Here is a 26,910-nt window from a genome sequence, read left to right on the forward strand (position 1 = left end):
AAGGAAACTGAGTCTCAGAAAGATTAAGAAATAAGCCCAAAGTTATAAATAAGATAAAAACACAGGACTTGAATTCATGACTTTCTGACTAAATAGCTAATGATAAGGAAGCTGCATTCTCTATGTTATGATCCTTCTACACCAATAAAGTGGCCTTGGCGGATGAAGACTATGGGACCAGGGTTTCAATGCTCCCTCTTAACTTCCCTCATGTTCAACACTGGAACCTGGTAAACTGGATTCAATTTATTTATTTATTTATTTTTAAAGATTTATTTATTTCTCTCCCCTTCCTCACCCCCCACCCCAGTTGTCTGCTCTCTGTGTCTATTTGCTGTGTCTTCTTTGTTCGCTTCTGTTGTTGTGAGCAGCACAGGAATCTGTGTTTCTTTTTGTTGTGTCAGCTCTCCGTGTGTGCGGCACCATTCCTGGGCAGGCTGTACTTTCTTAAGCGCTGGGCAGCTCTCCTTACGGGGCACACTCCTTGCGCATGGGGCTCCCCTAGGCGGGGGACACCCCTGTGTGGCACGGCACTCCTTGCACGCATGAGCACTGCGCAGGGGCCAGCTCCACATGGGACAAGGAGGCCCGGGGTTTGAACCGTGGACCTCCCATGTGGTAGACGGACGCCCTAACCACTGGGTCAAGTCCGCTGCCCCAATTTATTCTCAAACACAGTTATTGTTAAGAATGAAAACAGCTACTTTCCAGATCTCACCCCTGATTAACAAGTGAACTTTGCATCTCTGCTTTATCTTCTATTACTCAATAAAAAATATTTACTGAAGATCCAGCAATGTAGTCATATCATAAATTGTCTTTTTTAAAGGTGTTATATGATATGGTACAGAAAAGAACACTTTTTCTATCCCCCCCATTGCTCTTACTTTATAATGCGCTGTTGCACTATTTACATGAGACACCCATTACTAGCCTATGAACTATTTGACATAGAATTCTACATCTTATCCACTTTGTTTTCCTCACTCAATGTTAGACAAAATGTAGGTGACCCCCTAAATGCCTGTTGAAAGAAGGAATGAATGAAACAATGATGAGTTGAACCCTAAAGAATAGGCATGATTTAAAGAGATGGGGGAAAAAAGAAATGCATTCCAACAAGGTGAATAGGGAAATGAACAGGTAAGTCTGAAAAGAGAAGATTCATTTGCCAAATTAGCAAAATGGTAAACTTGGAAAGCAGCCCTGGAATTCTTTCAATGGGTTTAAGACTTCCTTTTCTTAATTAAGCCAGTTTTTTAAAATATTTTTTTTATGTTTAAATAAAATCTTATATGATATTCCAATATGTGAAACAAAAGCAAAGTAATATCAGCTAAAGCACCCTGGTTCCCACCTACTAAATCACCCACCTTACCTAACTTGAGAAGATTCTGAAACACCCCTGTGACAGTCTGAAGCTTTTTGTGGATCCCAGGAAAGATCATGATCTTAAAGTTAATCCATTCCTATGGGTGTGAGACCCTTTGATTGGATTACTTCAGTGAGGTGTGACCCAGAGTGGCTCTTGATCTTCTTGCTGAAGTCCTTTATAAACAGTGGACTAAAAGCAGCAGAAACACAAGGAACCCAGGAGCTCAGAGAGGAACCAAGGAGAGAGGAAGCCACAGACAGAACTGGCAGAAGCTGAAGCAATGAGTCCCGGAAGAAAAGCAAATGTCTCCATGTGTTTTGCCACATAGCAGGAGTCCAGATTGCCAGCGGACTTTCAGTGAGACAGCATCTCTGATGATGCCTTCATTTGGATATTTTCATAGCCTCAGAACTGTAGCTTTTAACCTAACAAATTCCCATTATAAAAGCCAACCTATTTCTGCTATATTGCTCCCAGCAGCTTTTAGCAAACTAAAACAACCCCCCCCCCCCCTCAGCAAAATTTGGAAACCACTAGTTTAGAAAAAGGTCTGGAAGAACAGATATCAAAGTGTTTATACAATTTACCTCTTGAGAACTGGGCTGGCCAAGGGTTGAGGGTAGGTCAGGAAGGAAGGATGTGAAATACAATTTTTACTTTTTTTAATCTTGTATTTTTTATTGATTAAGCTTTCATTTACATTGAGCACTTTTACTTTTTAATTAGAAAATAAGAGGAAACGATTGATCTAAAAAAGCATTTTTAGTGCCTACATTTCTTCAAGAGGATTACCATATTTTAATAAATCATTATTTTCTTGACTAAATTACATTGCAATGAAAATAAACATCTTTATACATAATATTTTCCCAGATTTAGAATAACTTTCTTAGGTCATAATTTTATAAAAAGTAACTTTTTCAATTTAAGTTTTACAATACTCTGCTAAAAATAAGCCTCCACAGAAATAAAAATATATAATTCAATGAGTATTTTTTAAAAACCATTTATATTAGTAGAATTTGATACCAGTATTCTAGTTTAAGATACATAAAAATCCAATTTATAAAACTAATTAGCAAAGTTTCCACATCCCCTTAAACATATAATAAAAGAAATTTGAATCAGAACAAAATTTCTCTACCTTTCATGAATTTTTCACAACCTCTTTTGCCACATATCAGAACCATACACTGAAAGAATTTCTCCTTCACAGGTTTCACAATTTAATTCTATGAAGTCATAGTTGTTGTGACAGTACAATCATTCTCTAGCAACAAACTAACATCATTAAATTCTTATTTGTAAGTTCTTTAGAGTGTATAGATAGTGTATAGTGTATAGAGTGTTCTATTTTTACCACCCCTAAAATCAAAATCTATTTTCTATTGATTCTCCATTAAACTCATGTGATTGATATATTTTAATCTAATTTATTCCCTTAGTCCCCACCCATCTTTCAAAAACTATCTTTTGATGAGTGCTCAAAGAATGCCTACATCTTCAAACAAAATATAAATGATTGAGAAATTACCAACTCCTGTGAACAATGTGTCATTTGTACTCCTTTGAAGGAAAAACACCAAATGTCAGAAACTTATTCTTTTTCCTATCTCTCCGATTGTTTTAGTGTAACATAACAGTTGTTTTTTTTTTTAATTACTTTTAAATAAGTGAACTTGGTTCTATTGCTAAAATGATTCCAACTGAGAAAAAGGATTTCTTTCTTTTATTTTATTAAGCAGTTTTATTGAGATGTATACACACACCACAAGATCTATCCAAAGTGTATAATGAATGTCTTTTAGTACAATCACAATGTTCATTACTACAAAAAAAATTTTAGAACAATTTCATTACTCCAAAAAGAAAAATTCCACACCCCTTAACATTCCTTCCCCAGCCCTATATAACCACTAATCTAACTTCATCTTTATAAATTGCTTTATATTTACATTTTATATAAATGGAATCATACAATATGTAGTACTTTGTGTCTAGATTCTTTCACTTAACATAATGGTTTTTTGGTCTGATATTAACATTTTGTAGTGTTAATGTACATTTGTTCAGCTGCAAAGAAAAGTGGTCTTACATATGCAATTTTACCCATATTCATATTTCACATGCAGTTTTACTATACTATACAGTTCCGTATTACATTTTTTTTAGCTTGCCTTTTAGTAATATACTTGACCTTAGACTCTCTCTTTAAACCACTTCATATCCACATAATGCTAATTAAAAACATTATGTTGGACTTTCACATTTTCTATTTATTTCCAAAGATTAACACAAATCCTTTTTACAAATTCTACACAAGTTATCCCTCAGCTTTCCATTCTCTAAACTCATTCTATTTTCTAGTGAACCATATGAAAATTAGTAAATCCATGAGATTCCACAACATGTTTAGTTCACAGTAGCACAAACATACAGTATTTGTCCTTTTGTGTTTGGTTTGCTTCATGCAACATAATGTTCTCCAGGTTGATCCATGTTGGCATATGCTTTACTACATCATTACTTGCAGCTGCATAATATTCCACCATGTAAATATACTACAGTTTGTTCCTCCGTTCATCAGTTGATGGACACCTGGGGTGTTTCTAACTTTTGGCAATCGTGAATAATGCCACTATGAACACTGGTATGCAGATATCCGTTTGTTTCACTGCTCCCAGTTCTTCTGGGTAAAAACTCAGGAGTGGTATTGCCAGGTCATGTAGCAAATTTATATTCAACTTCTTTAGGAACTGCCAGACAGTCCTCCACAAGGGTTGTACCATTCTACATTCCCACCAACAGTGAATAAGTATACCTATTACTCCACATTCTCTCCAATACTTGTAGCTCTCTGTTGTTTAACAGTGGCCATTCTGATTGGTGTGAAATGATATCTCACTGTAGTTTTGACTTGCACTTCCCTAATCACTAGTGATGTTATACATTTTCCATGTGTTTTTTTGTTTGTTTGTTTTGCCATTTCTATTTCTTCTTTGTACAAATGTCTGTTCAAACCTTTTTTCCATTTTTTAATTGGGTTGTTTGTCTTTTTATCATTGAGCTATAGCATCTCTTTATATATCACGGATATTAAACCCATATTGGACATATGACTTCTAAATATTTTCTCCCATTGAGTTGGCTGCCTTTTCACCCTTTTGGCAAAGTCTTGTGAGGTACATAAGTGTTTACTTTGAAGAGGTCCTATTTTTTTATTTTGTTGCACATGTTTTGGGTGTAAGGACCAAGAAAGCAGCACTTACCACAAGGTCTTTAAGGTGATTCCCCACATTTTCTTCTAGTAGTTTTATGGTCCTGGATTTTATGTTTAGGTCTTTGATCAATTTTGAGTTGATTCTTGTATAGGGAGTGAGATAGGGGTCCTTGTTTGTTCTTTGGTTATAGATATCCAGTTCTCCCAGCACCATTTGTTGGAAGAGAATGTTTTGTCCCATCCACATGAACTTGGTAGGTTTATAAAAAACCAGTTGGCTTTAGATGTGAGGATTTATTTCTGGACCGTCAATTCTATTCCACTGTTCATTGTATCTGTCTTTATGCCAGTACCATGCCGTTTTGACCACAGTAGCTTTATAATATATTTCAAGGTCAGGCAGTGAAATTCCTCCCATGTCGCTATTCTTTTTCAGAATGCTTTTGGCTATTCAGGTGCACTTTACCTTCCAAATGAATTTGGTAATTGCCTTTTCTATTTCTGTAAGGTAGGCTGTTGGAATGTTTGTTCTTTAAACAATAGGCTGTTGGAATTTTGACTGGTATTGCACTGAATCTATAAACCAGTTTCAGTAGGATTGACATCTTCACGATACTTAGTCTTCCAGTCCATGAACACAGAATTATCTTTCCATTTGTTTAGGTCTCATTCATTTCTTTTAGCATTGTTTTGTACTTTTCTGCATTTAGGTCCTGTACTTCTTTGGTTTAATTGATTCCTGGGTATTTGAGTCTTTTGTTGCTATTGTAAATGGAAATTTTTTTCCTGATATTCTCCTCAGATTGTTCAATACTAGTGTTCAGTCTCATTACTGACTTTTTATCTTGTATTCTGCCAATTTGCTGAACTCATTTATTAGCTCAAGTAGCTTTGTCATAGACATTTCATAATTTTCTAAATACAGGATCATGTTATCTACAAACAGTGAGAGTTTTACTTCCTCTTTTCCTATGTGGATACCCTCTTTTTTCTTGTCTAACTGCTCTAGCTATAACTTCTAGTATAATGTTGAAAAATGATGGTGACAGTGAACATCATTGTCTTGTTCCTGATTTTAGAGGGAAAGCTTTCGACCTTTCCCCATTGAGTATGATGTTGGGTATGGATTCTTCATATATGCCATTTATCATATTGAGGAATTTTCCTTGTACTCCTAGCTTTCAAAATGTTCTAATCAAAAAAGGATGCTAGATTTTGTCAAATGCCTTTTTTGCATCAATTGAGATGTTCATGAGGGGTTTTTAACCTTTAATTTTTTAATATGATTTATTACATTGACTGATTTTCTTATGTTGAACCACCCTTGCATATCAGGAATAAATCCCACATGGTTGTGATATATAAGTCTTTTTTTTTTTTTAGGAGGACTAGAAATTGAACCCAGGACCTTGTACATGGGAAGCAGGCACTCAACCACTGAACTACATCCACTCCCCAATGAGAAATGTTTTTTTCATTTATGTTTGTGTTTTAGGAGGTACCAGAGATCAAAGTCAGGACCTCATATATGGGAAACAGGCACTCAACCACTTGAGCTACATCTCCTCCACTATATGCTATAGGTCTTTTTTTTTTTGGTACTGAGACTGGTGATTGAACCCAGGAACATATAGGTGGGAGGCCAACACAGAGCCATTTGGGTCCCTTGAGTTTTTTCATTTCTTTGCTTGTTGTTTGTTTCTGTGTTCTCTAGAAGGCAACAGGAACTAAACCCAGGACCTACCATGTGAGTGGTGGGTGTTCAACTGCTTGAGCCACATCCACTCCCTCCTATAAGACTTTTTTGTTTGTTTGGCTTTTTTTTTTTAGGAGGGAGGGATATGACCTTTATTGAACTTATCACCAGAGTGTAAATAATGCCTGCACAAAACCAAATGTTTGTCAGTATAACTTCTGCATCACAATTAAAATCCAAATTTTTTAAAAAAACAGTCAATTCAATCAAAACCCACTACTTCAGAATCAATAGCTTCTTTGAAGCCACATTAATACTTAAATATGGTTAAGACTCAAATGCAGAAATTTGGTTGGTTAGAAAGTTAATTAAACTTCCAACTTGCTCAAATAGAATTACAAAAAGGCAAAATTGTGTTTTTCACAGAGATGCAGTTCCCTGGAATCACCAACACTGGAAAGCTGTTAGAGTCTTTAGAGTCCTTTGATAATAAGGAATCAAGGCATCCTTTAGACAGTCTTCTATAGTCCTTTCTTTCCAATTAGAGATTTGTGGATATGTGGAATGACACTACCACTAGCAATTGTAGCCTTGATCAGAGTCCAGTTCTTCATCTTCACGAATCAAGTTGCAAGTGATGAGGGGTAATATGCTTTACCTTTAAATCTTTTGATGCATTTCCTGCCAGTTCAAGTACCTCTGCAGTGAGGTATTCCAGGATGGCTGTGCTGTACACAGTGGCAGTCGCGCCCAAATGCCCATGGCTGCTCATCCTAGATTTCAGGTGTCGATGGATATGGCCCAGGAACTGCAAGCCAGCCCTCTACAAGCAGGAAACTGCCTTTGTCTTGGTCTTTCCAGAGTCCTTCCCAGCCTTACCACCAGCCATTTCGAATTCTGCTAAAGCTCAGACAAGTAAGACAGAAAAAGGGCTAGTCAAACACCCAGCAAGATCCTACCACCTACTCCTTTGTCGCACCACAATTCAAACTTATATGTCTTTTGATATGCTGTTGGATTCTATTTGCAAGTATTCTGTTAAGAATTTTTGCATCTATGTTCATTAGAGAGATTTGTCTCTAATTTCCTTTTCTTGTAGTGACTTTATCTGGCTTAGGTATTAGGGTGATGTTGGGTACCTAATTGTGCCATGATGTAGGGTTATCTAATTGGGTAATTTTCACTCCTCTTCAATCTTTTGGAAGTGTTTAAACAGGATTGGTGTTACTTCTTCTCAAAATACTTGGTAGAATTCACCTGTGAAGCAATGTGGTCCTGGACTTTTCTTCGTTGGAAGATTTTTGATGACTGATTCAATCTCTTTAATGTGATTGGGTTAAGTTCTTGTATTTCTTGTAGTATCAGTGTAGGTTGTTTGTGCATTTCTAGGAATCTGTTCATTTCATCTAGATTGCCTAGTTAGTTGGCATACAATTTCTCCTAATATCCTCTAATGATCCTTTTTATTTCTTTGGGTCAGTCGTAACTTCCCCCCTTTCATTTCTGATTGTATTTAGTAGCATCTTTGCTCTTTTTTCTTTGTTAGCTTAGCTAGGAAGTTATCAATTTTATAGATCTTTTCAAATAACCAGCTTTTGATTCTGTTGATTTTCTCTATTTTTTTTTTTTGTTCTCAATTTCATTTATTTCTGCTCTAATCTTTCTTTCCTTCTGCTTGCTTTTGGAATGGTTTGTTGTACTTCTTGTAGTTTCTCTTGTTGTTCAGTTAGATCTTTGATTTTAGCTAATTTTTTAAAAATATAGGCATTCAGGGTTATAATTTTGCCTCTCAAGACTGCCTTCGCTGTGTCCTTTAAGTTTTGATAAGTGACTTCTCATTTTTATTCATCTCAATATATTTACTGATTTCACTTGCAATTTCTTTGACCCACTGATTATTTAGTAGTCTGTTGTTTAGTCTCCACACATATGAGAATTTACCTCTTTCCTGTCTATTACTGATTTCCAAGTTTCATTATGTTATGATCTGAGAAGGTGCTTTGTATAATTTCAATCTTTTTATATTTATTGAGAGCTGCATTGTGCCCTAACACATGGTCTATCCTGGAGAAATAGCCATGGGTACTTGAGAAGAATGTACAATCCACTAAGTTTGGATGCAATGTGCTGTATATGTCTGTTAGGTCTAGCTCATTTATGATATTGCTCAAGTTCTCTGTTTCCCTTTTTATCTTCTGTCTAGTTGTTCTATCTAATGATGTGAGCGATGTGTTGAGGTCTCCAACTATTATTGTAGAAGTGTCTATTTCTCCATTCAGTTTTGCCAAAGTTTGTCCCATGTAATTTGGGGCACCCTGATTAGGTGCAAAGGTATTTATGACTGTTATTTCTTCCTGGTAGATTGTAACTTTTATTAATATATAATGGTCTTCTGTATCTCTTATAACTTTTCTGCATTTAAAGTCTGTTTAGTACAGATTTTAATAGTATAGGTACCCTTGCTCTTTTTTGGTTACTACTTATATGGAGTATCTTTTTCAAATCTTTCACTTTCAGCCATTTTGTATGCCTGCATCTAAGGTGAGTCTCTTGTATGCAACATATGGATGGTTCATGTTTTTTTAATCCATTCTATCTGCCCATATGTTCTGATTGGGGAGTTTAATCCATTCACATTCAATGATATTACTGTAAATGCACTGACTTCCACAATTTTATTCTTTGGTTTTCATATGTCATATCTTATTTTTCATCTGTCTTTTTACTCTTTGGTTACCATTTCTGTTATTCTTTCTTCTATACTTTCCCCAAGTCTCTCACCGGCAGTTTGATATAGCTTATGAATTCCAAAAATAGATATTGGATTATGTTTGTAAACTGGTCTGTTTCTCTGGGCATAATTAAATTATGATTAGGGCTTTGGTTGGGCCACATCCGTATGATGTTGAGTCCCAGCCCCTTTGGTGGTGGTGGTGGGGGGGACTCTCAGAGAAACTACACTGCAGAGAAGGGAGATTGAAATTTTGATCCTGGAGCCTGGGAAGTAAACACATAGAGAAGTAGATACAGGAAGGAGAGAAGGCTCTATTGGACACAGCAGAAGTCCCGGGAAGAGAGTCGAGCCATTTGCCTGATAGTCTACAGCTGGCCTTGTGGAGTGAGCAGAGGAGCTGATCCCAGAGAGAAATGAGTGCCAGGAAGACAGGAACCCAGGAACCCTGAACCCTGGTAGATGTCGGCAGCCATCTTGTTCCAACACATGGCAACAGACTTTGGTGAGGGAAGTTAACCTACACTGCATGGCATGGTAACTGTAAGCTTCTAACCCCAAGTAAATACCTTTTATAAAAGTCAGCAGGTTTCTGGTATTTTGCATTAGCACCTCTTTGGCTGACAAATACACTCTCTCCCTTGTCTTTTTCTTTCAGGCTGTAAGGCTCCCTTTAATATTTCCTTCAAAGATGGATTCTTTTTTATAAATTTTCTTAGTTTCTGTTTGTGAACTCACCATCATATCTGAAGGACAATTTTGCTGGACAAAGAATTCTTGGCTGGCAGTTTTTCTTTCAGTATGCTGACTGTATCATACCACTCTTTCCTCACCTTCATGATTTCTGATGAGAAATCTGCAGTAAGTCTTACTGGTCCTCTCTAGTATGTGATGGCTGCTTCTCCCTTGCTGCTCTCAGAATTTTCTCTTTATCTTTGACGTTTGACAATCTGAGTAGTGTATGTCTTGGAGTAGGTCTATTTTCATTTCTTCTGATTGGGTATACTGCACTTCTTAGACATGTAAGTTCATTTCGTTTGTAAGAAAGCTATTATTTTGTCAAATACTCTTTCTGTCCCTTTTCTCTTCCCTTTTTCTTCTGGAACTCCCATTGCAAATATGTTGTTGTATTTCATGTTATCATTCAACTCCTTGAGGCCCTGTTCTATTTTTTCCATTCTTTTCTCTTCAATTTCAGCTGTTCTGTCTTCAGTATCATTTATTCTTTCTTCTATCATTTCGAGTCTACTATTGTATGCCCCTAATGTGCTTTTTATCTCACCTATCATGTCTTTCATTCCCATGAGCTCTGTCAGTTTTTTATTCAGGTTTTCAAATCCTCTTCGTGTTCACTCAGTGTCTTCCTGATGTCCATTATCTCTTTAGCCATATTGTCTTTCGACTCATTAATTTGGTATTGGAAATGTGCATGCAGCTTGTTGATTAGTTGTCTCAAATCCTGCATCTCTTCTAGCACTACTTCTTCCATTTTCTTAGTATGGCTTTTACTTTTTTGCTGATGTCTAGGCATCTGATTAGGGTGGTGAGTTTACTCAGATATTCAATTTCTCTTTTTTTCATAGGGTTTTGGTGGTGAGAAGCTTTGTGTTATTGCTGTTTTTGATTCTTGGTTCAACCTGTTCTGGTCTTTCAAATTGTCGCTGTTAGTTGATCAAATATGGGCCCTGGACCCAGTAATGGTTTGCAGACCTACTTCTTAGGGTCTTGGGTAGGGAGGCTATAAAGGCTGGAAAAAGCCTCTGTTACTTTTCATTTCCTCACATGCACGTCTTGGTTCTGCCAGCAGATGGTGCTCTTCGGTAGCACTAGCAGTTCAATGCCTGGTGGGAGTGTGTGTGCAGCAATACCTACGGATCAAATGTGATAGAGGTTCCTGCCTGGAGGCTAAAAGCCTTGTAATACAAACTTTCTCAGAGGCAGTTCTCCAATCTTTGTTGGCAGCCCCCACCCTTTTCCCAGGTAGGAAGTAATCCCACTCCCTTCTGTGTCCTCAACAACCAGTCCCGGTCAGTTGAGGAGATTGAGAGGGTTGGATCTCTTTAGTCCCTTGCTGGCTCCCAAGGCACACAATGGCATGGCCCTGTCCAGCTTCAAAGCAGTTGTGGGACACAGCAGGTGAAATGTGTGGATCAAAAGCTGAGTCAGCCTTAGGCTGTGTCCCTCTCTCTCTATTCCTGGGGAGGTGGATCTCTGGGGCTCCCTTTGTCTGTAGTTGCTGGCCAGAGGCCTGAGAATTGAAAAATGTCTGTAGTGTGGGAAGAGGTGCTGGCATTTGCACCTGAGGCTTTTAACTCACAGTTTGGTGGATGTAATTCTTTTCCTTTGCTTCTCTCTCCTCTGGGTGGTACCCAGCCTTCCCCTGGTGTCCTAAATCCTGGCAGATCTTTTTCTAGGTCGGTTCTGCCTGTCTTCTAACTATTTTTCTTGGAGAGAAGAGAGTCCCATGTCTTCTAGTCCACCATCTTCAGAGAAAGGATTTCTAATAAAGACTTTTTCTTTTGCCAAAAGCAAGTATTACTAGAAATGTCAAAGTCATATTCTACTACTATGCAAGAGTACTGTTAACAGTTTAGCTAATACTTCTGCTACTATTAGGGGTATTTATACTCTATCCACAAAGATTTGCTAAATCCTTATTGTGTACCAGGTCCTATACCAGATGCCTGAGATACAGCGTGAACAAGCCAGAGTGAAGTCTGCTCTCACAGAGCTCTCAGTCTTGGGGCAAAGGTACTTATACAAACAAGGAATCTTTATGGCATGGGAGGTTCCAGTAAGAGAAATAGTGGAATGATTCTTTTGAAGAAATAGATTGGAACCAAATTTTGGAATTTGGAATACCTGTAACACTGGAACAAGGAATTAGAAGTTTATATTCCAGTTAAGAGAAAGATTAGGCACCCAAAGAGATCTTTAGAAAACATGAATCTATTTTCAATGCTTCTCATTCCCCCTAAGATAAATCCAAATTCATTAAAAAGGTTAACTGAATTCTGCATAATTACTCCCCACCTTCTTGAGACCTTTGACTCTAGTCATACATCCTAGATTTTTTTTCTCTGTTCCTCTATCATGGGTATTTTCAAACTTTATAAATTATGGTCTAGTAAATATGTGTGTATGACACACTTGTTTTCTATTTTATTTCTTTTTAAAAACATGGTAGTCATAACCCACTAAACTGATTTTACAATCTACTAGTAGGTACACACACTTTGTAAAATACTATTTCAGTGTTCCACACTCTCTCACTTGGCCTTTTTCATGTTCACTTGCTTATTCTCACCCTTTCCTTTTACCTGGCTACTTCCTACTCTACAATCTCAGCTCTTCACCACCACTTCTTCCTTTGTGAAGATAAAATAATCTATACTTTCTCATGCGTATATTCTTTGCTGTTATTGTACTTGTAATTATCTTTCTAGTTTGTAAACTCCATGACAGCAAAGACCAATTCTTATTTACCATTGAATCCCCAGAGCCTAGCCCATGCCTGTTACATTCCAGACACTCAATAAACACTTGGATACCAGGACAACTAACAAGGTGATGATGGGCAGCACCAGACCAAGGAACTGGAGAGAGTCTACAACTGCAAGCAAGAGAGTCCCACCGATCGGGATGTATGGGACTGAAGCCCCCTCCCAATTAGAGGTAGAGTGGGCATCGCCATCCCAGAATCTTCAGGATTGGGGAATGTACTATGGACTAAAGTGGGCTTACTGGTATTCTACCATAAACTACTGTGATTCTAGCAATAGAAGAACTTATATCATTGATGTGGAGGCAGTGACCACTGGAGGTTCTGAGGGCAGGGAGGGGGGAAACAGGTGTAATATGGGGGCATTTTCAGGACTTGGGAATTGTCCTGAATGATACTGCAATGACAGATACAGGCGGTTATATATCTTGCATAACCTACAGAATTGTGTGGGAGAGAATATAAGCTACAATGTAAACTATTATCCATGCTTAGTGGCAATGCTCCAAAATGTGTTCAATTGCAATGAATGTACCACGCTTACGAAGGATGTTGTTTATGTGGGTAAATGTGGGTGGTGTAGGGAGCAGGGCATTTGGGAATCCCCTATATTTTGTATGTAATTTAAATATCTTTTTTTTAATTAAAATTTTAAAAAATATATGAAAAAAGTAAGGAAATCAACTTTAATAATCTGTATATTTAACTGCACAAGGAAATATTGGCCATCTTAAAAATATTTAAGAGATTTATTATTTCTAAGTACAATATATTTTCAGTTCCAGTTTTATAATATCTCAAAAAACACCATCACCCACAACAACAGATAAAAGGAAAGCTGTTTATTTCTCTCTCGCCAATGACAATGAACTTTCCCTTCTTCTATACAGGAGAAAAAAAAATTGAAGGAATGCTTATGTACTTTTTCTCCACCCCTATCACTAGGAAAGTAATTTATCTAATTGCTAAGATAAAGGTCAGTGTTCCAGACAGGTCCCACCCCTGGGCTCTCACTGCCTCTCTTGGACTTGAAGACTTAAGTAGGGAAAACGTTTACTATATTTGTGAATATACTAAAAATCATTGAACTGTACATTTTAAAAGGGTAAATTTATGTTATGTGAGGTTTATTTCAATAGAAAAGGAAATTGCTCATTTACAGAGATTACATGTATAATATGTATACATGCATGTAATTTCTCTATATAAATGAACGGTTTTTACATTTCGATGTCCTTCACACAAACGAAGAAGAGAGAGCTCGGTGACACAGGACACCGGCAGCCTGCAGCGGGGGATCTGGGTGTGCCCGCGCCGCCCCGCAGCATCTCCACCCCAGCTCACCTTCCGCCGACGCTCAGCCCCCAGCCGCTGGGGACGGCGCGGCCGCGGGCTCCGCCGCCGCCGCCCCGGGCAGCCCCCCGCCCGCCCTCCTGCCGCGCGCGGGGCGGGGGCGCGGCCGGTCCGGAGCGGGGCGCCGCGGCCGGCACGGCGCTCTCGGGGGCTCCGGCGGGACCCCACCGCACCGCCACTCCCGCACCCTCGCCTCTGGGTCCCGAGCGAGGGGTCCTGGCCCCACCTTCTCGGTTACCTGGGATGCGCCCGAACGGCGCCAAAGCCGAGACTTTCCCTCCATGACCACCTGCCCCCGGAGCGGCGGTGTGAAGAGAGCGGACCCCGTCTCCTCAGGCTGGACGGAGGCACCCGGGGCGGGGGATGCAAGGCGCATTCACCCAGACCCCGGGCGACGGCGGCGGCGGCGGCGCGGCGAGCGGCGGCTCCCGGCCCGCGGCTCCTTCCGGCTCGCGCGCCTCCCCGCACCGCCGCGGCCCGGCTCTGTCAGCCCGGCGCCGCCAGCTCCCGCCCCCGCCCCGCGCGGCCGCTCCGCGCAGGCGCAGTGGCGCGGCGGCCCGAGTGGGAAGCGAACGCCTGCTGATGTGGCCGCCGGGGCGGCGACCTGGAGCGCGGGCGCCTCCCCTCCCGGACCCTTGGCAGGGTGCTAATGGGCGTCTGCCCGGAAGGGGCCCGAGGAGAGTTAGGGGAGGGTTTTCAGAGGAACCTGCCGAGAGAGACGGGCCGTGGCCTTTTTCGACCGAGCTCCTTATCTTTGTAGGCATCACCACGACACCCACACCCGCCCACGTACAGCCGCACCGCCAGATGCTCCCAGGACCGAATCCCCAAACCCATGACTCACGATTTCTGTTCTCAGACTGTTTCTCGAAGACTGGGATTAAAACCAAGGCTCAGGGGCAGAGGTGGGCGGTGCCTGAGCCGAGGTCCGGGAGGGTGGGGAAGGACGCCTGAGAAGAGATTTAGGGCAGTTCTGAGAACGCTGCCTGGGGAGAAGGCGCCGTGGAAGTGGCTGGGATGCAAGACTGCTCAACTTTTCGCACATTTGATTTTAAATCTAGGTAAAGGTGAACTAAAATTTGCCCTGTAAAATCGGGAGCTCTGTTTAACAACTATATTGAGCACCTTTCGAAAGTGATTTCGATAATGGGCCACGCCCTGGGGATTTGCCAGTGAACAAAACAGGTGTCAGGGTGTCGGTCCTCAGGCAACTTACTCTAATGGAGCAGTTCGTTTTTAAACTACCATTGCTAATTATACTCTTCCTCAAATCAAAGCTCCTACCAATTCTTTTTTTTTTAATTGACTTTGTAATAATATTACATTAAAAATATATATGTGAGGTCCCATTCAACCCCAACCCCCCCACCCCCCCTCTCCCCCCCCCAACAACACTCGTTCCCATCATCATGACACATCCATTGGATTTGGTAAGTACATCTTTGGGCACCTCTGCACCTCTTAGACAATGGTCCACATCATGGCCCATACTCTCCTCCATTCCATCCAGTGGGCCCTGTGAGGATTTACAATGTCCGGTGATTACCTCTGAAGCACCATCCAGGGCAGCTCCATGTCCCAAAGACGCCTCCACCTCTCATCTCTTCCTGCCTTTCCCCATACCCATCGTCCACCATGTCCACTTTTCCCAATCCAATGCCACCTCTTCTATGTGGACATTGGATTGGTTGTGTCCATTGCACCTCTATGTCAAGAGGAGGCTCAGATTCCACATGGATGCTGGATGCAATCCTCCCATTTTCAGTTGTAATCACTCTAGGCTGCTCCTACCAATTCTAAGTCACACCAGTGATTTAGTAGCAGCTTTTCACGTGCTAAAGGAAAGCAGCATACATTTATCCAGTTTTGTCTTCTGCTTTGCGATCTAACTTTGAGTTTTAAACTCCACATACAGTGCTTCTGTATCACTCTTGGCCATATGCAGGAATTTTTTTTTTTAAGATTTTTTTTAAAAATTTATTTCTCTCCCCTTCTCCCCACACGTTGTGTGCTCTGTGTTCATTCGCTGTGTTCTTCTTTGTCTGCTTGCATTGTTGTCAGCGACACCAGGAATGTGTCTCTTTTTGTTGCGTCATCTTGCTGCGTCCGCTCTTGGTGTGTGCGGTGCCACTCCTGGGCAGGCTGCGCTTTTTTCCACATGTGGCGGCTCTCCTTCCGGGGCGCACTCCTTGCGCGTGGGGCTCCCCTACACAGGGTACACCCCTGTGTGGCACGGCATTCCTTGCATGCATCAGCACTGTGTGTGGGCCAGCTCACCACATGGGTCAGGAGGCCCTGGGTTTGAATCCTAGACCTCCTATGTGGTAGGCAGACACTCTATCAGTTGACCAAATCTACTTCCCAGTGCTTTCAATAATAGTCACTGCTGCTGTTTTTCATCACCTAAATATCTTTAGGGCTAGGAGTATAATCACAAAGAATATAGGAAAAAAACGCATCTTGACTGCATTTCCAACTGGTTTTTATTCTTACAGTTTTGAATTATATATCATTAACCACTCTTGAAAGTTTGTCTGAAGATCCAACCCATAGGTGTTCCTCACCTGGGTCATGTAGTCTTTCAAGATTTCTACACAAAACACACGTAGGGCTGGCGAGCCTCCCCTGGATTTGGAAATTCTACCATCATGTTTACTGAAAGAACTGATGGTTTCCACTGCCCTTGATTTCACTAGCAGCATGTGGCAGGCAACCCTTGCTTACACAGTACTCATCATTCTGTATATCATGACATAGTATATATTTCTGAGATATTTTGAACTTCAAGTTGGCATCAAAATTTAAATTTCAACCCTGAAAATAACGCTAGGTGGAATCAGATGAAGAGATGCCTTCTACAAAATTAGGTCCTAATGTGTGCAGGGAATGGCAATCATGTTACTACTTCCTCTCCTGCCTGGCAGTTGACAGCTTAAAATATGAAGCAAATAGCTTAGAATTGAGGCCAGGCAGTAATCAATGTTGTGATCATTGCTCAGAAAGAAAAAAGCCTGGGAGTTATGAGAATGTGTGACACAGGGACCTGACTGCTCTGGAGGGTCAAGAAGGATCTCCTTGAGGAAGTGACATTTAATCTGAGCCTTGAGAATAGGAGTTAGCAGGCAACAAAGGGAAAGGAGTGGGGAGGCAGGTGCATTGAAAGCCGAGGAAACTGCAGGTTTGAAGGCCCTTTGTTAGAGGCCTGGAAAAAGGCCACTGTGGCTAATGTGTGATGGCTCATTCTGCAGGAGAGGCAAGCAGGAGCCTTGAGGGCCATGCTGAGGGAGAAAAGGAAGCCACTGATGACTTGGAAAGGTTCCATCTGGATATGATAGGATTTGTATTGGTAAAAGACTACTCTGGCTGCACCATGGAGAATGAATAAAAAGGAAGCAACAGAGGATTTGTGAAGACCTGTTTCCAGGAATGAACATTTGAAGATGGTGAATAAAATAAATGTCTTAAACAAAGTTAGGACTTGATGATTAACTGTATGTGAAAAGAGAAGAGAAAAGTGTTAAAAAACAAAATGACTCCCAGTCTTTTAGTTTGAGCTGTGCCATTCCTTGAGGTTGGGAACCTAGAAGAGGAGGTCTGAAAGACAATTTTGAGTTGCGTTAGATATGTTGAGTTTAATGTTTTTATGAGACATCCAAGAGAAGCTGTTGAATATATATTTGGAATATAAATCTGAAGCTCTAAGTGGAGATATGGGTTGAAGAGAAATCAAACCTAAATTTTAACAGAGCAAGTAATATGACTTGTTTATAAGAATTTGACCTCTAAATTTTAGAGAAAACTTAAGAAAAGCCAAGGGAACCTAATATTTACTATGTGTGAGACACTCTACAAAGATTGTTTGATTTAATCCTTAAGGCCTACCCTGATTCAGTTGGCCACACCTTACCTAAAAATAATGTATGAAATCATTTAATCCACACAACTCTCTCAGGTAGGTAGTTATTCCTATTTCTAGATTAGAAATTGAGGCATTCCTCTACAATGTGCTTCAGATTCCATATCTGTAAAACAGAAGAAATAATACTCCTGAGTTTACCATTATATTTTCTATCAGGGGAGATAGACAAACAATTAAAGCAATAAAGGTAGCTACATTAGGGTAAATCTAAGGGACTATGGAGTTGTATGAAGCAGGCATCTTGCATAGTTTGGGTATAGGGAGGACAGAGAGGGGTCAGGGAAGGCTTGTAAGAGGAAGTACCATTAGGCTGAAATAGAAAAGATCAATAGCTACTCTAAGAGAAGTGTTAGAAGTGGGGGGTAGGGAGGGAAGGAAAGAATATCAGGTAGAGGGAACTACTTGTACCAAAAAAAAAAAAAAAGGGCAATTTTGAGGAATGAAAAGAATTTCAGAATTCCAGTTTGTATCTGTTATAGCACCTTATTGAATGGCCCCTATTTGAGAGCTTTTTCTTCACAAAAAATGTGATAACGTTTCAAGGTTTCCCTCTTCCTGGTATCTTTAGAATGGATCTCTGAGTAGGCGAAGGGCTGCTGTCCTTGAGTACTCCTTAGGTCCCTACTGTTCCTCATATAAGCCCACGAGTTCCTGCCGCCAGGCTTGGCCTTGCTGTTCTCTTTGACCGGAACACTCCATCCTCCCACTGGGAATCCACACCTAACAAGTGGATTTAAGAATGTTCCATGACAGTCAGTGAATTTAGCATGATCATAGCACTTAAGAATACCAAATTGCAAAGGTTTAACTGTTCATCTCTCTACTAGGCTGTCAACAGAATCTTTACATCTCAGATTAGCGTGATGCTGTTAGCCCTGAGTAAGTGCTCAATAATTTTTGCCCCTGAAATGAATGGATACATTTTAATTTACCTTTCTTTACTTTTTTTTTTTTTTATTTCCTATTCTGGTTTCCACTCCTAGGAAAATTTTAATTTATTTCTAAAATTTAATTATAGGTTGCATTATTCTGGTTGCCTTTACCTGACTTTGTTGCATTTTAGATGAGAGACAGGTTTCTGCAACACTGTCATGCTGATGGCTGAGATATTGTACAGGGACACGTGGGCAATGACTATCTTCTGGGGGTGATGGTGTGGCCTTGCTATGGTTAAAAGACCCAGCAAACCCAATACGTGCAACCCCTTACCTTAAATGGATGCCCATATGGCAACAGAAAGACTTGTATAAGGCAGCTTTATTGAATAAAGCAGCTCTATTCACAATAGTACCAAACTAGAAATAATTCAAAAGTTGATCAACAGGAGAATGAAAAAACTAATTGTAGTATGTTCCTACACTGGAATACTACTCAGCAATAAAATGAAGTAAATTAGCTATATTCAACAAAATGGATGAATCTCACTGACATTATACTGAGAACCTTGCCAGAAAAAGTATACTCACTATGTGTATGTTTTCTGTTGTTATTAAAAATTACCACAAACAGTGACTTAAAACATAAATTTATTATCTTACATTATTTTAGGTTAGAAATCTGACACACATCTTACCTGGGCTGAAATTATGGTGTAGGGCTGTATTCCTTCTGGAGGCTCTGTGAGAGAATTCCTTGTCTTTTCAGGCTACCCACAGTCTTGGCTCATGCCCACCATCCTCCATCTTCAAAGACAGCAATGTAGCATCTCTCACCCTGCTTCTGTTCTTACATCTCTCTTACTCTCTTCTTCTGCCTCCCTCCTCCACTTTTAAAAACCCTCATGATTATAGTGGGTCCAATGACATAATCTAGGATAATCTCCCCATTTTAAAGTCAGTTGATTAGCAGTCTTAATTCCATCTGCAACCTTAATTCTCTTTGCCATGTAAGTTTACATATCCATAGGTTCCAAGGATTAGGACATGGACATCTTTGGAGGAAGGGCCCATTATTCTGCCTACCACACTTTGTGATTCCACATATGGTTAAAAAGAAAGAGGAAGAGAAGGAGAAGGAGAAGGAGAAGAAGAGGAAAAGTGGTTGCCTTTAGGTAGAGGAAGATTGATTAGGAAGAGGTATAAGGGAACTTTCTGGGGGTATAAAAATATTCTTTATCTTGATAAGCATGTGGTTTAAATGCACTTATGCATTTGTCAAAACTCATCAAACTTACGTTTGAAATTGGTGGGATTCACTGTATATAAATTTTATCAATGGCCAATAAACTGTAAACAAATATTGACTGCGAGGTTTTCCTTTCAAGTGCTATGTGTAAGCAATTCTAATACTAATTTTTGAGTATCATCTGGGTATGTGTATTGAGGATAATGGAAGCCAGGTTTCCAGTGTTATGATACTAAGCTGCTTTGGGGGCAGCAGAGAGGGAAAGAGGACATTGATTTATAGCATTTACCAATTTCTCTGGTATAAATACTCCTCTGGTTGATTTCAAGGTACAACCAGCTTACAAAATTACAAATATTTAGTAATCAGCCCTCATGAGCCAGTTCAAACTAGCCCCAGCATACCATTGCTGTTTTTGCATGGTTGAAGTTTTTAAATATAAACAAATATATATGAGGATATGAGTATTTGTGTGTATATATATGTGTGTTTCCTAGCTCTTTTCCATGAGAGGACCTAGAAGCATGGTAGCATCTAGATCTTACTTTCAAAATACCCATTCTTCACACTAAAATGAAGCAGAGCTCCCTGGAGAAAGGCTAATTCTAGGACAGGGGCAGGAAATGTATAAAATGAACCTGAATAACTTGTTGCACCAGAAGTTAAGGAATTGTTCAAAAATGATGACAATATATAAAAAGGAGAGATTTGCAAGTAGAAAGCACTCCCACTGGGACAATTTTAGCATGAAAGTACATAATAATAGCAATGGATTAAAATCCATTAAATAAAATAAAAATCCATGAGTCGAAACTGATAAAAAAATAAATATAAGAATGCTCTTCTTTTACAAAGTGCTAATAATATGGTAATACACAGGTAAATTACAACGTATGTTACTTATGGACAATAGTTAACAGTAATACTGTAATATTTTGCAGCAATGGCAAGAAGGGACAACAGTAGGGAGGTACAAGAGGGTGTGGAATTTTTCCTTTTGGAGTAATGAAATGTTCTAAAATAGACTGTGATAACAACACAACTCTGAGATGAAAATGAGAGCCACTGGGTATACACTTTTTATGGGTTGTACAAAAGCATGGGGATGTTTAACAAACAATTTAGTGGAGGATAATGGACTGTGGTTAAGAGGACAAATATGAGAACGTTTTCTCCTGATCGAAACAAATATATAATACTAATATAGGGTTTAATAGTTACATGGGTTGGGGGAAAAATACAAACATGTAAGATATAGGCTATAGTTAATAGTAATATTTTGAGTATTACCTTCATAGTTTGTAACAAATGTTTCACAACGATGCAAAGTGTTGGTGGTGGGGAGATGTATAGAGTCTTGTTTGATGATATGCATGTTTGTTCTATAAATTCACAACCTTTACATTTATGCTTATGTATGTTCATGTATGAATGATGATTTTATAAAATTTTATTTTTAAAAAACTGATATAAATGAATAAAAGAAAAAGGAAAACTTCCTCACAGAATACCACCTAAAGCATAGAGGAAGAATGAAAGAATTAGAAAATCATCAATAGATGCAAAAATTAGTGAGTGAAATTTTAATAAAGGACAGTATGTTTACATAGTGTCAGAGTATCTCCCCACAAATACTTGTTAATTACAAAGAGAAAGCAATACTTTAACAGTGCAGAAACTTGGTAGGCACCACCTTAACTAAGTTTCAAAGTTATCATCCATAATGGACAAATCTATACCATGTGCCTCCTGATAAGAGGCACTCAGGAGGACCTGACATCACTTTTGTGGTATTATTACCAAAAATGCATAATCTGAATCTAATCACAGGGAAACAGCAGATAAACCCAAATTGAGGAACATTCTACAAAATAACTGGCCTATCATCTTCAAATTGTCAAAGTCAAGAAAGACAAAAAGATGACTGAGGAACTGTCATAGGCAAGGTAGACTAAAGAGTCATTACAGCTAAGTGCAGTGGGTGGTTTTATGTTGGCTCCTGGACTGGTGAAAAAACAAATAAACAACCACATTATAAAGGATGTTATTGAAACCACCAAAATTTGAATTTGGACAGTGAATTAAATAATAGTATTGTATTAACATTAAATTTTCTGATTTTGATAATTGTTCTGTGGTTATGTAAGACAATATCATTGTTCTTAGGAGGAATACTTCTTAGGAAGTATTTAGGGTAAACAGACATGATAGTCTGCAATGAACTCTCAAACTGTTCAAAAATGATTGTGTGTGTGCACGTGTGTGAGAGAGACAGAAATACAGAAAGAGAGAGAAAAAATATAATAAGCAAAAAGCCAATGGGGCAAAATGTACCAACTTGTGAATCTAAGTAAAAATGATTATAAAATTGTTATTGTTGCAATTTTTCTGTAAATGTGAAATTATATCAAAATAAAAAGTACAAAAAGCAAGACAGGGAAACAGGAAAATGGCAAGGTAGATTGGCAGGAACCCACCAGTGCACAAAGGAAAAAGCCAACAATGGGACTACTTCTGCCCCTGTTCTTTGTAAGCCAACTCTCTTTCAATATTCTTTGTATCCTTAGCTAAATAAATAATTTATAGCACCTGTGTAGGTGGTCTGTTTTGGCAACTTCCAAGGGGAATATAGCTATTATGACCACATGAAAAGTATTCCTTTTAAAATAATTGAGGACTCTCTGTTCTGGATAGCAATTTGATGCTCTGGTAACAGTCTGTAATCAGAACATGTAAACTTGCAAAAAAAAATGTTCATGAGATAAAGGAAGTAGTGTAGGATAAAAAATAGAACAGTACAAACTGGACACAATTAACCAATATAAAAAAAAAAGTTTCCTTCCAACCTTCTCCCCCAATTTAACTCTTGTATGTAACCCGTCTTCTGATTATTCTTAATACTTTCTCCATCTATATGCCTATCATTGAATGAATTGGTATCATATAAATGTATAGTTATGGCTTCATTATATATGTATCTTCTAAATACTTTTGAGGAGATTCTGGCAACCTAGCCCTAGACCCCTTTTTTTTTGCTTGAGCAAGACCCTGAAGATTTGACCCAGGAGAATAATTAAAAGTGTAGAAAATAACTAAAATGGACTAAAATTGGGGGGAAAAAAAGTTGGCTCTAAAACCAATGAGCAGAGTAGGTATAACTATTTGAGCTCTTGCTTCCCATGTATGAGTTCCTGAGTTCAATCCCCATTACCTCCTAAAAAACAAAAACAATTAATTATATAATAGGAAATGGCTCCCCTATGCACATTTTCAGCCTTTATTAAAATACTATGCTGTCACTTTTTATTATTAATATTTAGCAGAATTCAATACAGTTCTTATTTGTACCATGCCACAAATAGAACTTTGAAGAAGAAATGATGCCTTGTGCTATGTACAAAATTCAACACTTTAAAAATTTAATAATTAAAATTTTTCAGCAAATGAGGCAGAGAATCAAGGTAACATCAGTTTAAGGTGGCTACTCTTCCAGATACTTGTTTACTAGAAATAAAACCCTACCCCCATCCCCCAAGTGAGTACCTTTGCAGGGTTACTCTGAGGCACTTCAATAGTGTCTCCCAAAGTTCCCCAGCAGGATTAAGCGCCAATTGCCCATGGCAGCAACTTGGTGGAAAGTAACACTTTATTGGCTTCCTCCCCTTCTGTATTTCAGTTTCCCATTCTGGGCTCCCAAACTACTTACATTTGAATCCTTGTTTCTGGGTTTGCTTCTAGGGAACCCAACCAAGACAAGTCTGTAATTTTCTTTTTTGTGCAATTTTAACCAGGTTTGGGTATAATGTTATATTCATTTCTTAGAATTTGGCAATTTTACTTTTTTTCTCATACTCTGAAATAGTTTAAGTAGCACTGAAATTATCTGAAAGGTAAAAATTGGATAAAATTCCCCTATGAAACCATGGGGACATTTTTTAGGAGGTACCAGGGATTGAACCCAGGACCTTGTACATGGGAAGCAGGTGCTCAACCACTGAGCTATCTCCTCTTCTGGCATGTTGTTTTAATGGGGGAGCTCTGATGACCTTCTCAATGTCTTCTATGGAAATTGGTCTTGTTAGACATATTATCTCTACTAAGGCAAAACTTTTTTTAAACAAATCAATTTTATCGATACTTTCTCTGTACATATTAATAAAGCACACAATTTGTCCAAATAGGGTAAATTATATAAATTATATCTTTCCAGAACATTATACATTTCAAGTGCTTTCATATAGGTTTTCAAATTTACTTGCATAGAGTTGTACAAAGTAGTCGTAAGTTTTTCTAAATTTCTTCAGATTTTATGGCTATTTCTTTATCATTTCTTATTTCATGTATTCATGACCCCAAAATCCTTTTTTTTTTTTTTTGCTTAGGTTAGCTAATGCTTTGTCTAATTTTTAAAAATAATTAGTTTTTTAAATTGTTCTACTTATTTTTTCTTTGTATTTTTCTTTGTATTCTTTAGTATTTCCTATTTATTTATTTATTTTTCTCCCCTTCCCCACCCCAGTTGTCTGCTCTCTGTGTCCATTTGCTGTGTGTTCTTCTGTGTCTGCTTGGATTCTGGTCAATGGCACTGGGAATCTGTGTCTCTTTTTGTTGCATCATCTTGCTGTGTCAGCTCACTGTGTGTGCGGCACCACTCCTGGGCAGGCTGCACTTTTTTCACGCTGGGCAGCTCTCCTTACAGGGCACAATCCTTGTGCGTGGGGCTCCCCTACGCAGGGGACACCCCTGCATGGCACAGCACTCCTTGCGCACATCAGCACTTGCACGTGGGCTAGTTCATCACATGGGTCAGGAGGCCCTGAGTTTGAACCCCGGACTTCCCATGTGGTAGGCGGACGCTCTATCTGTTGAACCAAATCTAGTATTTCCCTAGTATTTCCTCTTAATTGCCTAGTAGTGTGTTTTCCCAGTTTTAGGCATACTAAACGTCAAAAATAATGTTATTATTTTCTAGGTAGTTAAAATGTGGTTATAGAATATCATTTATATTATTCCTATTTTTGGAATTTATCCCACCTTTGTTTATTTCCTTTGTGGTATGTATGGTCAATTTGGTGAATGTCCCAAGTGACTTGAAAAGAAGGTTTAACTGTAATCTCTATTGTCAGGTTTCAGAGTTCAATATATATTTATTGGGTCTACTTTGTCGATAATATTATTTAGATTTTCTATATCCATATAAACTTTTTATCCAACTATGTCTATTTTTGGCTGAGAAACTCCAATTATTAGAGTTTCTGCTTATTTTCCTTTGCATTCCGGATAGTTTCTGCTTTATAATTGTTGTTGCTGTGTTTTGGGGCACATAGGTATTAATGACTGTTACCATCTTTGTAAACTGTGCTCTTTAGCTTTTGTTTTGTTTTTTAGGAGGTACTGGGGATTGAACCCAAGTCATGGTACATGGGAAGCAGGCGCTGAACCACTGAACTACACCTGCTCCCCAACACTTAGCTTTTTAAAGTAACTTTTTGTTTCTTTATTTTTTTGAGGGGGAGGGCTTAATTCTTGCTTGTTTAAAGCAAGATCGTGACCCCTGTTTGATTTTTATTGCATTTGCCTGGTTTAGCCTATAATCATCCTTTTATTTTTACCATTTTTATCTTTTATTTTAGTCTCTTATATCCAGTATAGAGATGGTTTTGAGTTTTGAGTCAATCTGAAAATCTTTCTTCTTTATTAGATGAGCGAAGCCCTTTGGCATTTATTGATATAATTGACATGTTTAGTATGTTTTGTCATAAATCATATAAATAAATAGTTTCACATAAATTAACTATATATGTGTGGGCCTATTTCAGGAATCTCTATTCTGTTCTATTTATCTAATTGTCTATCCTTACACCAATACCACACTGTTTTGATTGTTGTATCTTCATAGTATATCCTGAAATCTGGTAGTATAAGTCCTGCAACTTTGTTCTCTTCCAAAAATGCATTGGCTGGAAAAAAAATGCATTGGCTTTTCTTGATTCTTTTAATTCCCACACACAAAATAGATTGCTGGGATTTTAATTGGCATGTATTGAATCTATGGATCAATTTGGGGAGATTGGTATCTTAACATTAATGACTTTTCTGATCCATTAACATGGTATTACTTCTCCATTTAATTAGGCATTCTTTAATTTTTCTCAGCAAGTTTTTGTAGTTTCTAGTGTGTACATTTTTCACATATTTTGTTAAATCTGCCCCTAAGTTTTTCATGTTTTTTAAATTCTATTGTAAATGACATTGCTATTTTCATTTTAATTTCCAACTGTTCACTGTTGGTACATAGAAAAGGGATTTTTTGAATAGATACTTCGTATCATGCTAGTTTTCCTTATTCGTGTATTAATTCTAATAGTTTTTGGTAGTCGGTTCTTTGGGGGAAAAGTCAATAAAATTCATAAGTCTTAAGATTTTCTGCATAGATCTTCTCATTTGAGAATGACAGCTATAATTAATTACTCTTTTCAATGCTTGTTATTTTTATTTCCTTTTCTTTACTTATTGCCCTCTGTAGAAGTTCCAGGAAATTGCTAAATAGAAGTGGTGAGAGTGGTCTTTTCCTTGTTTTCTAATTTTTGGGGAAAATATTCAAGATATTCGCTGTTGGTTTTTCATAGATGGTCTTTATCAAGTTGTAGAAGTTCCCTTCTACTCCTACTTTGCTAAGAACTTTTATCATGAATGTGCTGAATTTTGTTGAAAGATTTTCAGCATCTACTGAGATTATAGAGTTTGGTTTCTTTTCCCAATTCTGTTCTTAGAATAAGTAATGTTGACTGATTTTCTAAAGTTAAAGTAGGGAAGCAGATTTGATTCAACTGATATAGTGTCCGCCTACCACATGGGAGGTCCAGGAGTCAAACCCAGGGCCTCCTGACCCATGTGGTAAGCTGGTGCATGCACAGCGCTGATGCGCGCAAGGAGTGCCGTGCCACGCAGGGGTGTCCCCTGCATAGGGGAGTCCCCTGTGCAAGGAGT

At 38.7% G+C, this 26,910-nt stretch overlaps 1 protein-coding gene across 3 annotated transcripts in view; it reads right to left on the reverse strand.

Moving 5' to 3' along the window:
- Window positions 1-14,392, reverse strand: part of SLC41A2 (solute carrier family 41 member 2) — a 174,122-nt gene extending 159,730 nt beyond the window's left edge. The window contains exon 1 of one of the 3 annotated variants that reach the window (XR_009188336.2): window positions 14,116-14,365. The gene's annotated coding sequence lies outside the window, so the exon portion shown is untranslated. Of the gene's footprint in view, window positions 1-14,115 lie in introns of all 3 variants that reach the window. The other 2 variants (XM_004446785.5, XM_058308663.2) reach the window with 2 other exon arrangements.
- Between the last annotated feature and the right edge of the window lie 12,518 nt (window positions 14,393-26,910).

The sequence above is a fragment of the Dasypus novemcinctus genome, chromosome 12, assembly GCF_030445035.2.
Source record: "Dasypus novemcinctus isolate mDasNov1 chromosome 12, mDasNov1.1.hap2, whole genome shotgun sequence".
NCBI classification, from domain to species: Eukaryota; Metazoa; Chordata; class Mammalia; order Cingulata; family Dasypodidae; genus Dasypus; species Dasypus novemcinctus.